General features: G+C 41.8%; 1 protein-coding gene across 2 annotated transcripts in view; it reads right to left on the bottom strand.

The window, feature by feature from the left end:
- SCAF8 (SR-related CTD associated factor 8) overlaps nt 1-17088 on the bottom strand; it is a 153677-nt gene that overhangs the window by 51291 nt on the left and 85298 nt on the right. Inside the window, exon 21 of one of the 2 annotated variants that reach the window (XM_032101913.1) lies at nt 7757-13201. The exons of the other annotated variant lie outside the window; for it this stretch is intronic. The gene's annotated coding sequence lies outside the window, so the exon portion shown is untranslated. Of the gene's footprint in view, nt 1-7756; nt 13202-17088 lie in introns of those variants that run through there. 2 annotated transcript variants of the gene reach the window in all.

Here is a 17088-nt window from a genome sequence, read left to right as displayed (position 1 = left end):
ACAACACCAACACTGAATAGCCAGGGAGCACAACTCTTAATAAGAGATGACACGCCTGCAGCATTCCTACAGGTTACTCAGTAACTACCTGTGAATAATGAAGGTATCCAGAGAGAATAAAGGTCACTTTGCAAATGCAATTAACAAAGGGAGGCTGAAATTTCTCATGAACCTATTTGGGAGTGACAGCTTGGAGAAGGGAAGCTTGCAGCAAGCAACAAAATTTGTGTTAATTAGATAGTGCACAGGCTTTGCAAATGAACTGAAACGAAACACAATGAGATGGTTAATGGTAGATGAGTGGGATGTTTAAGCAAAGACTTGATGCAGGGGACTTTTGAAGTACAGTCCTAAAACACACAAAACATTGAGGAATATTTTTAGCTCTATGAAACAGCAGCTGATTATGTATAGATGAAAAGTAATGAACCACTATGCTCAGAAGTGTCTTTTTTCCTAGATATGGCTCTGTAACTTCCATTAGAATCCACAGACTCTTAAATACACAAACATGTTAGTCATGCATCAGATCACACCGTACATTTTAAGTATCCAAAGACTGAAGTGACTCATACAATCAAAATTTCTTTTCCCATGTGAATCAGATGCAAGGCTTGATAAATCCCCACTGAAAAAGAAGGATGGTGTCTTTTGAGTAGTATTTTCGCAGCACCTCGCTTCTTTAGGACCCTGCCTGCAGAGTAGGCACAGCGGTCTCAAGACTACATCAAAAAAACATATCAAAACATTAGGCAGCACTTGTCAGTGAAAGAAATGAAATTGCTCAGCATTGTCCAGCCCACATGCAGCCAACGTGCTCCACTAAAGATGAGTGCCTGATGTTACCAAACAGGGATGGCCTTGTTTTACAATCATATCACAGAGCATTAATAAAATTGTATCAAAGGCTGGAGTTAAAATTGTCCTCATTCTTTTGCAGAGAACCTGCTTTATCCAACATTTTTCCTTCAAAACCTCCCTTTGGTCTCCAGGTTGGGAATGAGTCATGTCACGACTCCCACTCCGGAGGAATTAGTCAATTCGACGCATTCTGTGGTGATTCACTGACAGTGGTTTTGCCATCCTTTGCATGTGTTGTAACTCCAAGCAGCGACAATTGTCAGAGGATTTGTGTTTGGCTTTTGTAATTCCTAATTCTTGTTTCTTTTTCTTTTTAATTTTTCCCCAAAGCTCCTCAATCTGTTGAAAAAATTCACCATCTGCACACCATGTAAGAGCTGCAGAACCTGGCAGCCTTCAAGTGTGTCACTGTGTTTTCAGAAAAGGCAACTGGCCTCCCTGTGTGCATACGTCACATTCTGTGAGGAGTTTTGGTTTTTCTGTGTAAACATGGCCTGTTAATGACGCATGTAACCCTCTCCTTTTGCTGGAAAGGTGGCCACAGGCACCCTCTGGCAACATTTAGAAAAGGTCCATGTGGGGCTTGGTAAAGCACAGCTGTGCTGGTGCCACTGGAGGCAGACCAGCAGTGGGACTGCAAAAATAGATGTGGGTTGGGTAAAGGAGATCCCTACGCCTACAGTGCTCCTGCACTGGAAGGCTGAGCTCTGGGGAGCTCGAGGGGTTTCACTCACATGAAGAGAACTTGGTCTGTGGCTGCACTCAATCTTTCTGGGTCTGGGGGAGACAGCTGATATATTTTCACAGCTGAAAATCCACTGAACCTGCCGTCCTGCCTACGTGCTCACAGCCATCCCTCTCCTATGACATGCAATAAAAGCCATGGAGCCAGCCTGTGTTTTCACTGATGAAAGAGATGGTTCTTTACCCTAAGCACAACACACGTGTATACTGAAACCTATCTGGTTGTACAAGAGCCACATGAAGCAACCAAAGGGTTCACTCTTGTGAGTTCTCCTTGGAGCTGACCTACAGACTCATAAATGAAGGCACAGAGAAAAGTTGTTTCTGGAGAGAGAGGAAGGCCAATTTAAATTCAAAATACTTTAAATGTGGTGATTTGGTATAAAGATGGAGGTGCAGGAGCATGACAGAAGATGGTACAAAAGGGTGGAAAGAGAAGAAGTGTGTTGAAGAGGGCAGAGAGGAACACAAGAAGGGGAAAGGTCTTGGTTTTGCTAAGGCTTGAAGGAGACCACTGCCTTTCTTGCTGCTTAGCCTGTCCCTGGCTTCCCAGCGTGGAAAGTGAGAGCTACAGCAGCTGAGGAACATACAGCAAAGCAGACAGAACCACTGATTAAATGGAAGAAAATACAAATTTGTCCAAGAGAATGAGTATTACTACCCTGGCTGCCACCCCTGCTCCAAATAGGCATTTCTGCTAGCGGTTTAGCCTACCCTTAGCTGCTTTAGCTTCAGCAGCCCAGTGCTTCTGTGTTTCAGGTTTAATGCTTTCTGTCTGAAACACCCCACCTGACAGAAGAGGTCTCAGTATTTCCTTCTGTTCTGGCTGATTTATACTAGATCTCCTCATCCGCTTTTCTGTGTCTTCCTCATCTGCTACAATCAAATTGGATGGTCTGCTATTTCAATCCATCTTTGGACTGAACCTTGCCTGAAAGCAGTTTCTAACCAGTGTGCCAGGGACCTACATTCCTCAGTCTCTGCCTGACTGCAGCACTTTCACTGCTCACATTACAGCTTGCCCAGTTTGAATATTCACACTCACTTCTACTTCTCCAACAGTGAAGGTCCCTGGGCTGTATGAAGATAAAATGAAGTTTCTCTTTTGGGCAAGTTCCTTTTCTCTTTTCCATTGTGAACAGCTGAGTAACTCCCCTCTCAGTTCTCTGGCTCCCACTCTTCACACAGACAGCAAGGTGACAATAAAAGTTCTCTATAGACATCCATAGCCCCTGCTTTCAGGAAACATCTTTGCTCATTCTCAAATGCCCCATAAATGCTTGCATACTCTGCAACTGTTAAATATTGTGGCATCTCAGAGAGCTGATGATGGGTGAAAGATTTGGCTTCACATCTCCTCTCAGTCTTCCTTTACCAGATGCCTCAAAGGTCATTTCAACTCTTTATTGGCCATTTCAAGAAATATTTCGGTTTCTTGACATGTGAAGAACTAGTCAAAATCGGCTCATCTGTCAAGCTACATCCACACAGCATGAGGCTAAGCCAGCTCTGACCAGCAGCTCAAAGACAACAGAAGCAGTAGCAAGGAGTTCATGCACAGCTGTGCTTGGGCTAAGCCATCCCGCGGGAAAGCACCTTTGTCACTCTGCTCACACCAGGAAGCTCCCATGTGGGGTTTGTGTGCTAGGGTAGAGACAGAGCTTGAAGTCAGCTAAGACAGGGCTCCCAGGTATTGCTGTGTTTACCTGCTTTTTGTCTTGGCCTCTGCATTGAGCCATTCCTCCACGGCCAGCCGCACAGGCTGGTTCAAGTAGCAAGGGCTGTGAACACCCCAGTGCCCAGGCATAAAAGCTAATCTCTTAGCTAGCTGCTAATCCCCAGGCCCAGCTTTGGAGCACAGAGACATGTGCGGGTGTTTGCTTTTCGCTGGGCAGCCTGTGGATGGGCTCAGCTGCAGTGGAATCCTGAGGAATGTAGAAAATTTCTGCAATAAAACTGCTAATGGTAATTGCAGGAGAGTAAGTCACTTCCCCTGGAAGTAATGACAGAACGGGCTGTAAAATACAGAGCCAGATTCAAAATGACATTTTTCTGTCTATTTCTTCAATATTTTTTTTTCCCCTCCACGTGGCTGCATGAGAGGCTTCCTCAAGTAACGGGAAAGGTGTGATGGGACTGGAGCATGAAAGCCATGAGCCCGCCTCGGAAGCACAAAAGCTTTTCGAAAACCCTCTTTCCCCCCACACCCCTCGCCTCCCCAGGTTATATTTCCCCCTTTTCTTTGAGTTATTTGAATAGTCTGAAACGGGACAGACAGGAACGGCCGGGAACAACCCCAACATCCCGCGGCTGCGCGGGCTGGCCAGGGCCGCCCTCCCGTGGCCGCCGCGGGGAAGAGCAGGCGCCCGCCGCCGCCGGGATCGCTCCCGCCCGCTCCCGCCGGAGCCTCGGACGCTCCGGCACGGCCGTGACCCGGGACAACCGCCCGCGTGCCAGCGGCGCTGGGCACCTGCAGACACCCTGACAAAAAAAAAAAAAAAAACAAACCAAAAACAAAAAACAAAACAAACCCAAAAAAACCCCAAAAAACCAAACCAAAAAAAAAAACAACCCAAAAAACCCCACAAAACAACAACAACAACAACAAAATCAAACCAAAAAACCAACCAAACTGAACCCAAAAAAAGTGATCCAGGAAAAAGTAAAGGGAAACCAAAAAATCTAAAGTCCCTTTGATTCCGAAAGTATGAAAAGATTTAATAGTGCCATTGCACAGGGAAAAAAAAAAAAAAAAAGAAATAAAAAAGGAAAGAAGAAAGGGAAAAAAAGTGGTAGATTTGCATCAGCTAGAAGGAAAATATGCTTGGGCAAACAGCCCTTACTTTGGAGTAAGAGCTCTTTTGAGAGGTCTCCCAATGAATGCAATCAGTTACTCTGTCTTGTCTGAACTTCGACTCAATATATAATTTCATTTAGCTTCTAATTGGCTTCCTTCACCTTCATTCAGAGACCCGGGAATGCTGCCACAGATCACTCCCGTCTGGAGTCCATAGTGGCAACAACCCAGATCCCAGGCTCTGCTTCAGCTGTTTAACTTTTGGCAAATCCATGGGCACAGACTGTCTGCTCCTGGCCCAGCAGGGATACCTGCCACCACGGCCCACAGATCTCAGCGGGAAGGGTAGTGAGTGCTGGAGCTCAGAAAGGAAGGGAAGTTGCACCATCCTGCCCCTGAGCAGGATGGGCACGAACTGCCCTAGAAAAACCTTGTAAAAACAAAGTGCAAAACGCGGCAGAGAACTGCTTTTAAACTCATCCAAATGGCAGTCCTCATCCATAAGAACATAGAAAAATGCCAGTGAAAAGTACACTCTAAGCATGTATGGCACCTAAAAAGATGATCCGAAACAAATATGAAATGGTTCCTAACAACCTGGACTTTTTAGGAACAAGAATGAAGAGTTAGGCTGACTGGAATACGTGGTAGTAAACAGAACAGCAAAGAATCTGTATTTTGTATATAGCATAATAATCTGAAAAGCCTAAGACTGAAGTTAAAATTTATTACAAGACCTTTTCATCTGCATTTGGAAGTTATATAACCCACACTTCCCCACTGCAGCAAGTCAGTAGCTGTCTACATCAGAATGCTTTTCTGTGCTTGCTGGAGCTCTGACCTCAGAGGTTCCTCTTTGATTTACCCTGGAACATGGCAGCACTTTGCTAGGAGTGTGCATCGAAAGACCAGAGGTGGCCACATATTCACACTGGCTCTGCTGTGGCCAATTGCCCCAGAAGAACCTACACAGCTTTGCCACAAAGCACTGACCAACACTTCCAGGGCCAGCAACACTCATTATAGCTTTAATGAAGCAGAACTGGTCATTGACTTCATAGCATTGCCATGACTCAGAGCATGGTTTTACCTTTCCTGTGCACAGAAACACAGCAAGGATGGGAGGAAAGACCTTCAGGGCACCAAGCCAGGTAAACATGTCATTGACTTTGAAGTTGCCTTTCCAAACTCAAATGGCAGCATTCATCATCTGAAGTGCTACCGCTGCTGAAGAGGCTTCATCTTTCAAATGACCTCCACGTGTTTCTATTATTTTTTATTGTTCTTGAGTAAAGACCACGAATCTTAGGGGCAAGAGAGCTTTTGTTTTGTCTCAAAGCCTGGTGTGCCCCTGCAACTGCCGGAAACTTATTTAAGGTGACAACTGAATTTTCATTTTGGGATACAGAAAGATTAGAAAAAACAATTATTGCAGAAAAATGAATTGTGCCCTTCTGTATCTCTGTGTTTGCTTCTTGTGTCTTTTGGGTTCAGTTGTTGATAGCCTTGCATATTTAGGACGAATTGATTCCCATTAACTTAACTAGGGAAAGAACCTGCTGTGTGACTGTACACACTCACAGGACATGGATATCTTCATCGTCCAGGACACTGTTTTCTCCCTCGAGTTTCTGTTTACACTCGCTTACAGCAAATTCAGTTACATAGGGACGTCATCATGATGAGATGAGAGTTTCCATATGTGGCAAATATCCGTGATTTTCTGCATAGCAGTTTGTGTCTCTGCTGTGCACTGATACATATTTATCATCCTGAGCCATTGTCCCACTGCAGTTTGTGCAAGCTTTGCCATGAACTCCAAGAGGCAATTGAACTACAGGAACCCAGTGTGTAATTCTTAGCACAAGTATATCCTACAAATCAGTGCAGGCACATACTCTGTACTATTACAGGAGGAGATAATGCAGTGATTACACACAAGAAGGGCCCAGGGCCTGGAATGTAATTCATTACAGAACTAATTTGCTATGTACAGGTTCTCCTATTGATTTCAAAGACTGCTTTGATTTATCACCTAATATATGTTGTTTAGTGCTTCTGGAGCTCCTGAATTTATGCCTATGAATAAAGAGAAAAAAAATAATCACCATCTCTGGGTTCGAAATCCTTAAAAACATACATGGAATACTGACAGCACAGAAAATGGAGTCTGGTCGCTGACTGTATTTTATAAACTGTCACATTTGGGAAATCCAATGTTCTGGCCTGGAGATGGGAGGATGGGCTGCCCTTAACGATGAATCACTGCTCTGGTATTCCCTGCAGAACTTGACTGTAAAACTGTCTGAGAAGCGGAGCTGGAATAGGAATGAATAGCATTCTCTTTGGACATTACATTAACAGCTAAGTAAATGTCATGTTTTTCTTACTGTTACAGCACTTGAAATCAGTTATGTGAAGTTAAGCTGCATTAGTGAGTGAAGAGATGACAACAATTTCGAAGCTATGCTAACAAGCCTTTCTCTTACTGTGTCACTGTGGTAAACTCAGGGAGGCTGCGAGAATGCCCATGGAAAAAGAATTGGCCGATGTACACAATATGCACTCCAAAAAAGAATAAAAAACCCCAACAACAACAGAAAAGATTCCTTTGAGTGTCTTCCAGATGGAGATGACAGTAATTGTTCAAACTCTGCAGGGATGGTTTTACTTACACTAGAGGCCATTCCTGCTTCCCCTGCTGTGGAAAGGAGTGATTTCAGGAAACAAACATGACAGGTCCCATCTCTGCCAACTCGTGGCTTGACTTCTTCAGAAAGCCTATTCCCCAGGTCTGCTAGTGCTTCAGTTCTTACCCAAGCTAAAGAAAGCCAAGGTATTTGTACCTCCCGTCAGCATCTCACATGGAGAACCAAGCAGGGCTTTCAACACACAAACTTCAGAACAGCACTTATGAGTTGCTTAATATACCCACTGCTGGGGAGTGGGAGGGGGTGTGTAACATCAGACAGGGTCTCCCAGCTGGAAAGCATGCAGCTCTGCCTTAGCTTACCTGGACTCACTTTTACATTCTGATGTTTATTTTGCAGCTCTTCTGTTGACTAACAATAGAAACAAAACCAAAATAAACTGAACAGCAGAACCTGGGCCTCATGAGGGCTTTTGATAAGAAATCCACCTGACAAAATCTGCTAAATACAAGGCTCAGGGGAAAGAATTCCTGAAACTGTCCAAATCTGTATTGCACAGGACACTTCAGTGTCGCAGCAAAAAGCAAGACTAACAAACATATTTTATAGCACTTCTGTGGTAGGAATCTGATCTGGATATGACATATAATTTTGCCCATTTTTCAAAACAAAACTTCTTGCACACAAAGAAGTAAACACTCTCCTGGTTTTGGCTAGCTTCCAGAATTTTACTGAAGGCAATAGGTTTCAGCAATTTTGAATATCTAGTTACTGATTTTCCAGTTCAAAATGGATTTAATAGAACACTTTGTGCCTAAGTAAGAGTAAGGATTTTTTGTTGTTGTTCAGTCTGAACTTACACAGTTGGGATTTTAATAAAAACTTCATTATTTGGCTGACTTTTACAAGGTACAACTGAAATTGCTGTCTTTCTGATACCCGCTGATGGTTACAGACCCGCACTGCCAGCTCCCTATGGAGACAGAGCACAAACTCTCTAGTCTGAAGGCAAAGTGAATATTGGCGTCAAAAGAGAGTGGTGGCTGTGAAAGGAGTCTGGGATTAGATAACAGAGAGCTCAAGGTCATTCTGATCACCAGCTTTGAGGTCCTCCTGATCCTCCAAAGAGCACATGTCAGCAACAAGTCCCCACATCAAGCACATCCCTTCTGCCTGCACCAGGATTCACCACCCTTTGAATGGTCACAAAGCTTAACTTAAGTATTCCCACTGATAGAGAATTCACCACATGCCCTGGGAACTCAGTACAGTAATTAATTATTGCTTTGAAAATGCAGCAAATTGCCAATACAGACAGCTTCAGTCCAGTTCCCATTCAGTGTCTGCTATCGCTGTGATGGCTGTGCTGTCACCAGGAGTAACAATGAGCTAGGAAAAGCTTTCCTTCTCCTGCCAAAGCTCATCTGCCACAAAATGTGCTTTGTGGGGCCATGGGAGGACAGTGCTTTTTGCCTCACAGTAGCTCTGGCAGCAGGTCCCTGCAGGCAGGTCAAGCAGGGCACAGCTCCCACAGCCCTCTGCAAGCACTGCGTCCTGCTTCTACATTCAGGAACATTTCATTGAACTCTTTGACCTGTTTCCCTCTGAGTTGGAAGGTGGCAACTTTCATCACACTGGTTTTTCTTTTGAAGTTGATCAAACATTTTTCTGTTTTTTTCTAGTAACACATAGGTAGAAAACATTTTAAAGCTTTGTGCTGGCAATAGGGAGCCTTGGTGGAAAGGGGAACTTCCAGCTCTGGCATGGAGTTTAACAAAACAGTGATAAGATCTGGCTCTTCACAGCGAGTCCTGGAGGGCAGTTGAGGTTATCATATAGAGTAATACAACATAATTGTTTCTTGCAAGATGTAGAGGGGATGGGTGCAGAACTCTCAGAGCAGCTGAGGTGAAGTGAAGCTGCTGACAGAAGAGCTCTCTTCACATAGAAGGCAAGCACAACAGGGAGTAACAAAAATCATGTGATAACTTCTTAAGATGTTGGCTTCCTTACATGACCATTAGTTTTGTTTATTGTTGATTGCAGTGAAGCAACTTCTTGTGAAATATCCATGAAGTTACTTAGCTCTCTGGTGACTTGGTTTATCTACTTACACATTAGAATAAATGATACACTGCCTGCAAACTTCTGTGAGACTCCCTTAGCTAATATTTGACAAGATTTCACAGAATCATAGAATGGCCTGGGTTGGAAGGGATCTTAAAGATCATCTAGTTCAAATCCCCTGTCACAGGCAAGGAAACTTCACTGAACCAGGTTGCTCAGGCCTCCATCCAACCTGGCCTTGACTACTTCCAGGGATGGGACACACACAACCTCTCTGGGCAACCTGTTCCAGTGCCTCACCTCCCTCACAGTAAAGAACTTTCTCCCACTATCCAAGCTAAACGTAGATTCCTAGATGAAGGTTGCAACAGAGAATTTTAAAAGTAAGGTACATAATTGCTTATGAAATATGATCATAGTTTCTAAAAAACTTGGGCTTTTTTGAATAATAGCCAACAAATATAACCATTTGATGACTACTGGTGGGGTTTTCTGTGTATGTATAGGATGAATCAAAAGCAGCATATACACACACACATAGTTCAAACCCAAGGGAATGTAACTGAAAGCAATCTAAAGCAAGCTGATGTTCGTAAAAGCCTGTGCTATCCCAGCAGTGCAGACTAGCAGCAGGAACAGAACTGCAGTCACAGGTAAGATTTGGTGTGCTCAGCTGTAGCAGAGACATGCTCATACTTTGTCATCGAAATCCCAGCTGTGACCTGGAGTCAACTGTTTCTTACATGTCTAGTGCCCAAACAATGTTGGACAAAAGATCTGTCTCTAAACCTACAATTTATTTCCAGTCTGGGCCCTGAACAGATGTTCTTATTCTCGGAATGGATTATTGTCTGCTAAGGAAATTACTTAAGACCATCTTATTTGAATGTGAAATCCATATTCACACATTACATTCAGTCAGCAAAACCAACACCCTTGCCTGCTAAGCTGCACAGACCACATTTAGTATTTGTTCTAGTTGAGCAAATACTGAATTGCTCCAAGTCATCAAAGTCAGGTCATACTGTTTGTAGAGCCAGCACTGCTCCCATTCAGATGTTTAAAGTTGCCAGAAAATAATGACTTTTGAAACTTTCCTTTGAAGCAGACTGAAGAGATGGGTGCACTGCAGGTCTCTCCATATTCATGACCTTTCACAAAGAAGGGCTTGTCCAGATGCCAAGGGAAAGCACGGTGAGGCACCTCAAAGGGGGATTCATCTAAAGAACAAAAAGCTTCAACCCTTGCCCTTACTGCAGGGCCAAGAGGTTTGCCTGTTTTGTTGTGTTTTGTTTTTTAATCACTCCTTCAACAGATGGGCAACAGTCACACTTCTCATCAGAAAAGTTCACCCAACAGGATGGTCAGACTTCAGCAGCCTCTGACACAGACAAAAAGCCATTTCTTCAAAATAAGGCCCTGCTCTTGGGGCAATTCATTCTTGCCATTCATATTCAAATGGTGCCATGGTCAAGCTGAAGAATGTACAGTTCTGGTGGGTCCAGCTGCCCACATACTGAGCATAAACCTCATTAATAGCTAAGGGTCTGCTAGCACAGCAGGCTTTGGCTGCCCTGGTACTGTTATGGCCCACAGCTTTCGCTTCTCTCTTTCTGAAAAAGTTTTGATATTCAGAGTAATTTGAATGGCAGGAATATACTACTTTTGTGGAATTGTGTTTTTCTGGTACCTCAAATACTGCCACTGTACAAGTAGTTTTAAAGATGCCATTAGTATTATTTTCTAAGGATTTAGTTAATTTCCAGTGCTTTACTTTCTTTGTGGTGTTACTGAATTAAAGAACACCTCAGCCATAGTGAAGCAATGTGCTGAAACAAAAAGTTTAGGTAACAAGATTAGTTAAATCACAGAAGCACCTGAGAATATGGGTCCTCTATCAGTGTAAGCCAACCTAAAACTAAACCACCGATAAAAAGGTTTTCCTTCCCACCATCTCCCTGGTGTCAGAGCTGGCACATGAGCGAAACTCTTACACAAGGATGTTTTCAGTCAGACCAGGAAGCCTTAGGTGTGCAGCTCTTGATGGAAGTCGTGGGAAGGTGTGAGCAGGACAGAAGGTGAGCAGGAGCTCAGCCTTAGGTTAGCTGAAATTGATCAGGAAACTGCACTGAGACACTGGTGTCTGCCCCTATTTGTGTCTAAATGCACTGGTACAGGTGTCACAGCAGCGAGCACTCTGCCATCCATATGCGACTACATAAGATGCAGGACAATAGTGATACCCAACTAAAAGGTTTCAGAGATGTTCTGTTCAGATATTTGCTATGAGCTAACCATAGTGGGACTAACCCCTGCTATAATGCAGCATGGCTAAGGCAGCCTCGTCAGGACCACATTAATTTTTGAAATGCAATGTGCAGTTTTTGCTCCCACAAACTTAATTGTTACATGAAGAACATTTTTATAATTTAAAATTTTCTCTTCCTTTGGAGAAGGAAATAAGGAGGAAGTAAAACGAATCTGATTGGCTTTTGAACTCTGCTGTACAGAACAGCTGTGTGTTCAGCACAATATATCACACACAGCAAATCAAAGCCAGCTAAGACTCAACTTTTCTGCAGCTTTTTCCTCCAATACTTTTCCAGGATTACTAATTAACAGAGACCAGATGCCAAATACTTGAACATGGCCTTAAATCTGGGATGCAAAGAGCCTGATCTCCTTATTGTCCCAGGGGCTCAAGCAAATTGAATTCAGGCATCCCTTTTGATTTGCTAACATTTTGCATCTGCCCTCTAATCTGTTGTAAATAATAATACAAAGGAGAACAACGTTCAACCATGCAAATACCTTCCTCTCTAACATTTTTTGCTGAATATTCTAACCAGTGATCAGCAATGAGCAGGACTCCAATTAAAGACTTGCAGATACAGCATAAAAATAGAGAAAATGATGAGAAAAAAAATTTTAAATTTAGATCTTTATTATACAGGCCCAAAGCTGTGGTCACCATGCAGTTACACTGTAAAGGGAATGATTTTGCTGAAAGGATCTCACTAAACAAGTGTAAAGAGACCACAGACTACAGCATTCCAAATAACTGACACTTTAATTTTTGAAAGAGCAAAAATAAATAAAGGAATGGCAAGTATGTCCTTTTCACATATGGTGGGGCATATTCATATTCCTTCTTTTCTATAGCTATTCAAGAGACAAAATTAGCAAATACAGCCCAAAAACACAGACCCTTCGTGTGATGCCTCAGCTAACTTTTAGCTGTTTCTCTCTCCTTGGATATTAGATCAAACACACATTTAGATATGTGCATATGCCAAAAAAAGAAATGCAATGTGGGGGTTTTTGTATTTAATTTCTACTTCCTGCCTTCTCCTTTTAGGGCACTAACAGGAAGTAATTGGAAACATCTGGTCAAATAAAAACCCTAGAAGTTTTCCCTTCTAGTTTGTCATTATACTTTTATAATTTAAGGATTCATCACAAATTTTAAAAGGTTGAAGTGTCTTACAAGGAATTCATCATCTCTGGAATACAGACAGCCACAGTGAAGAGCTGCACATAGACTGCACACATAGTGTTATGTAAAAGTGGTTATCTTTAAAAAAACAAAACTTCTTTAAAAATCTGTAGATCAAAACAAAGCATGTCTTATTCCCTACAGGATTTTCTTGCAACCTGTTCTTCAATTATTTGCACTAGGAGATTCTACAAATGGTATTAGTTACAATATACAGTCCACTGTCATCTTCTGGTCCAGCAGAAGAACCTGTCTCTTCGATGGATGCAAAACTGTTCATCTGAGCAGATCATCCTCAACAGCACAAATACGGTCTAGAAACTCATAGAGTTTATTGTTTTAATTTATAAAATTAAACCTGCCCCAGACAGGTAATACTGGTGTGTAATATTGCCATCCCTGGGTTCTGTCAAAAACGGGGTACTGAGGTGCTCAGAGCCGTCTCAGAGCGCAGCGCTGGGATCCTTCTGGCACTCCAGACCCAAGATCGATGTGATGTGATGCGTGCTAGAACATGGGCGCACTTCTCACTTAGCTCTGCAGAGCCCGGGACATGGTAAGCTGCCAGAACTTCCTTCATCTTGCCTGTTGACAAAAGGAACAATAACTAGTCATCACTGGTTGCTGGAGTTGAATTCCAATTTTTAAAAAGCCCTATAAATGAGACTTTTTTTTTTAGCCATGCAATAGCAAATGTTTCATTAAGAAAAGATTTGGGATAAATTTTACAGTCTCTCTGTTAGCCACACGATGCTTATGAGGGAGAAAAGCCTTATACTGTATGGTTCCTAAAACATTACTCAGGATTAAACATACAATTATTTAAAAAATAAGTGTCCAGTACCATACTACTTTGAAAACATCAATAAAATGTTATCCTTGTAAAAATTAATTTTGTATAGCAGATTTTCTGGATTAAAGTGCTGTATTGTCTCTAACACACACCGTACACAAGACACAGAGTAAACAATCTAGAGGATTAACAGACAATGAGTGAGAATCCAACCGGTTAATAAGTGGCCTATATGAGTCTGTTGTAGAACTATCTCTAACACATATTGGTCATGTTCATTATGTATTGATAAGAACTATAAAACCTTCATAAATGACCCATTGAATGGGTTTCACAGAACCAATGGTCAAAACTGACCTCTACATTATCTATTCTGATTTCCTGCCAATTACAATTTTTTCAGATAGTCCTCTGTGAAATCCAGAGAAAATCAAACTTTTAGTATCACAGACTAAGATACGAAAGACCAAGAATATATCTCCAATACATATTTGCTGCAGAATATGTAGAAGGGGAGGCAAAGGTACCCCCAGAGGGTGATTCCCCCACTCCCTAGGTAATCTGAAGAAGTCCATCTTTTTCCATGGACTGTGAGTAGGTTAAAGACCAACATTTCTTATGAGTATGAATGCGTTATATCCTACCACAGACATTTGACTATGTTCATATATTTATTGCACAAAGACCGTTCACAAAGCCATCAGACCCTATTAATTTCAAGCAGTACTGAATGGGCAAAATGATGAGAACTATAATTCTTCAATCTAATGTAAATACAAAAGCCATGCAATAAATTCCAGAACCAATGCTAGATTTTTGGCTACATACCCTGAAATTTTCTGGAGCTATACAAATTACTTTTTTTATGTATAATTATTATTCTTATAATTATCACATAAATAGAAATCACTAAAGGAACAGAGGTAGCAGGTGATTTGAGAGATCGCTTTGCCCACCCTGACCAATACAATACCTGCTGATGTTTGTCTAACCTATTTTTAAACATCTGAATGGTTGATGATTCCATTAATTCCCCCTATACCACCTATTCCAGGGCTCCACTTTTCCTTGATGCTTACATTTTTTCCTGATGTTTATACTAAATCATCCTTGCTGAGATCTAACCTATTACTGCTTTCCTCTACCAACAGCACACACGGCAGCTGAATCCTTTACTCTTCACAGCCACCCATTGCTACAAGAAGGTGTCTCTGATGACTTTGTTTTCTCTGCTCTACACTAAACAACACTTCAATCTTTCCTTGAAGGCCCATGTGCCTTAGATCTTTGAGCCCAGACTGATCACTTCTTGGACCCTACCTGAGCTGCAGTGCCTGCAAGTGGGGGAAGCTCTTCCACTGAGGCCTTACCAGTGCTGACTGAAGCAAAATAACTACATTTGATACTTTGTTACTCCCTTTTCTAGAGCCTGGCCTTTGAAGTAGCACATCAACAGTGCATGTTCAGCCTGGGACCAGGTCATTTCTACAGAACTGCTGCTTGGCCAGTTGTTTCCCATCTGCAGCTGATTTGTTGAGCTCTATGTATAGTTCTGCATTTGCTCTAATTTAACTGCTGGAAACCCCATAGTTTCTAGGGTGCTCCACTACTTCATCTTTACTTTGTTGTTTTCCATAGCCTTGCTTCCAACACACTTGTTCTGCTCTATGAATTTATTAAATGTATGTTCTAACCTTTCATCCAAGCTGTCAGTGAGAATACTGAATATTACTGGAACAAGAGAACAACAATTTAAGAGCTTCACTTAATGGTGTATCATTGAGAACTGCTGTTTGTATATGGTCTCCAAATAATTTCATGTATCATGTAATTTCACATAATTATCATGTAATGATAATTTATTCTAGCCCAGTTTCCCTAGCACACATAAGAATAATAACAACTGAAATGTTTTGCCATACAGCCTTGTTAAAATAAAGCAGCTAATATTAGCAAATATATTTTAAGAAGAATTGTATAGACTTTGAAAATAGAACCATTATGGAGAAAAGATTTCAAGTGATAACACAGTCTTGCTAACAATTGATTTCACATCTATATGGCCACTAGTGTGAAGTATGTGCTTTACTGAAATATTGTTCAATTTAGACTTAATGGAAGTCTTTCACAGCCTTTTAAAATTGAATTTTGCTCAATGAAATGCTCCACTGAGAAAACAACTAACACATACACTACAGTTTAGAAACAAATGAGTTGCACAACTTCACAAAACTCCAGGCTGCAAAATTACTGTTTATTGCTTATCTTGCAAAAGATATCATGATCAGAAACATACTGAACAAGACTGCTAAGACCAACAGGAATGGTCATATTGGGCTATGCAAAGAAAAAGTTACCATTTACATCAATCTTTATGGAGATACAGGCTGATTCCACAAATACAGGAAGCACAGATTACTCTTCATAACCTAATCTGGGTTATTAGCAGACCTTTTCTATTGTTCACTCTATGATATATTTTGTTTGTGCCATCTGTGCTACTCAGAAAAGTGAAATAACTTGCTTCCCAAGGTGGAAACAGAGCCCCCAGTTCCTTCTGGACTGGAAGAATTGGAGGCCAGCAGAAGTTGAAATACAACACAAAGCCCACCTTCAATTAACACAAAATTTGATTTGATATTTAGGGATATATCCCATTGGATTTCCAGTAAAAGTGAGACTGACTTCCTCTGAAATATACGTGATGACAGAGAGACAGCCACATAAAAAGTGCACACAAATACTCTCAGCTTTCTCCAGTGAAAAAGAAGGAAATAGGATAAAGGATGGGTGAGCCAGTCTGGCCCAGGACTGCTCATTATGTACAGCCTGCTGTCTGACCAAGGCAGAGAAAGACTCCCACAAAAAACCTCCTTGTTACAGCAAGTCAAAAGTCCTGAAGCTGAGACAAAGCAGATGTCTGCCCCTTAATGAGAACAGATCTAGGGATTATAAATTATAGAGATTTAAGAGATTTTATCAATAATTTTAGACATACAGATACCAAAATTACTTTTGTCTTTTTGTCAAAAGGGCTAGGACTTCTGAGAGTCAAGATTTTGCTAACAGTGACAGGGAAAGAGAGACAAACTGTTCAATCAGAAGCATAACTGAAAGTCCAGGCAGCAGCTTGCTCAGGACCAGAAGAGCTGATACCTTGTTGACATGGAAAGATGTATCATGGTCACTCCTGTCTTAAAACATCATCATTGTTCTCTTTGAAATCCATGGCAAACAAATCCATGATAAATGTCAGTATCCAACCAGAGTTATCTGGAGCCACTCAGTGATGGCAGGAGAATTTGTGCCAGTCTCGTTTAAGTGCCTAACACAAGTGCCAGGAGCAGCCATGAGAGGTGTGTGGGTGTCCCACCCCCACTGCACAGCTCTCACTCTATACTAGAGGCAGAAGTCAGCTTAGCAGTGTAAATGTACTGCAAGAGTAAAGTGAGATGAGTCCCATGCCTTTTTTTCAAAAGGAGAAACAGGAGTCTGTATTTAAATAGTGAACGTTAGTGAGTTGGCTGATGGGGAAAATTAGTAACATTCACTGTAATTAAGACTGCAGTTATCAAGTAGAGATTCATAGAAAGTGCAAAACTTCTTCATTTTAGCAAGCAGCAAAAAACCTACATAATTTAACTGACTTTAAATTTCAGTGAAAGTTTATGGGTAGAGA

Source organism: Corvus moneduloides, chromosome 3 (genome assembly GCF_009650955.1).
Source record: "Corvus moneduloides isolate bCorMon1 chromosome 3, bCorMon1.pri, whole genome shotgun sequence".
In the NCBI taxonomy this organism is placed as follows: domain Eukaryota; kingdom Metazoa; phylum Chordata; class Aves; order Passeriformes; family Corvidae; genus Corvus; species Corvus moneduloides.
The sequence above is the reverse complement of the archived record's forward strand: the minus strand, read 5'-3'. Positions and strand labels throughout refer to the sequence as shown.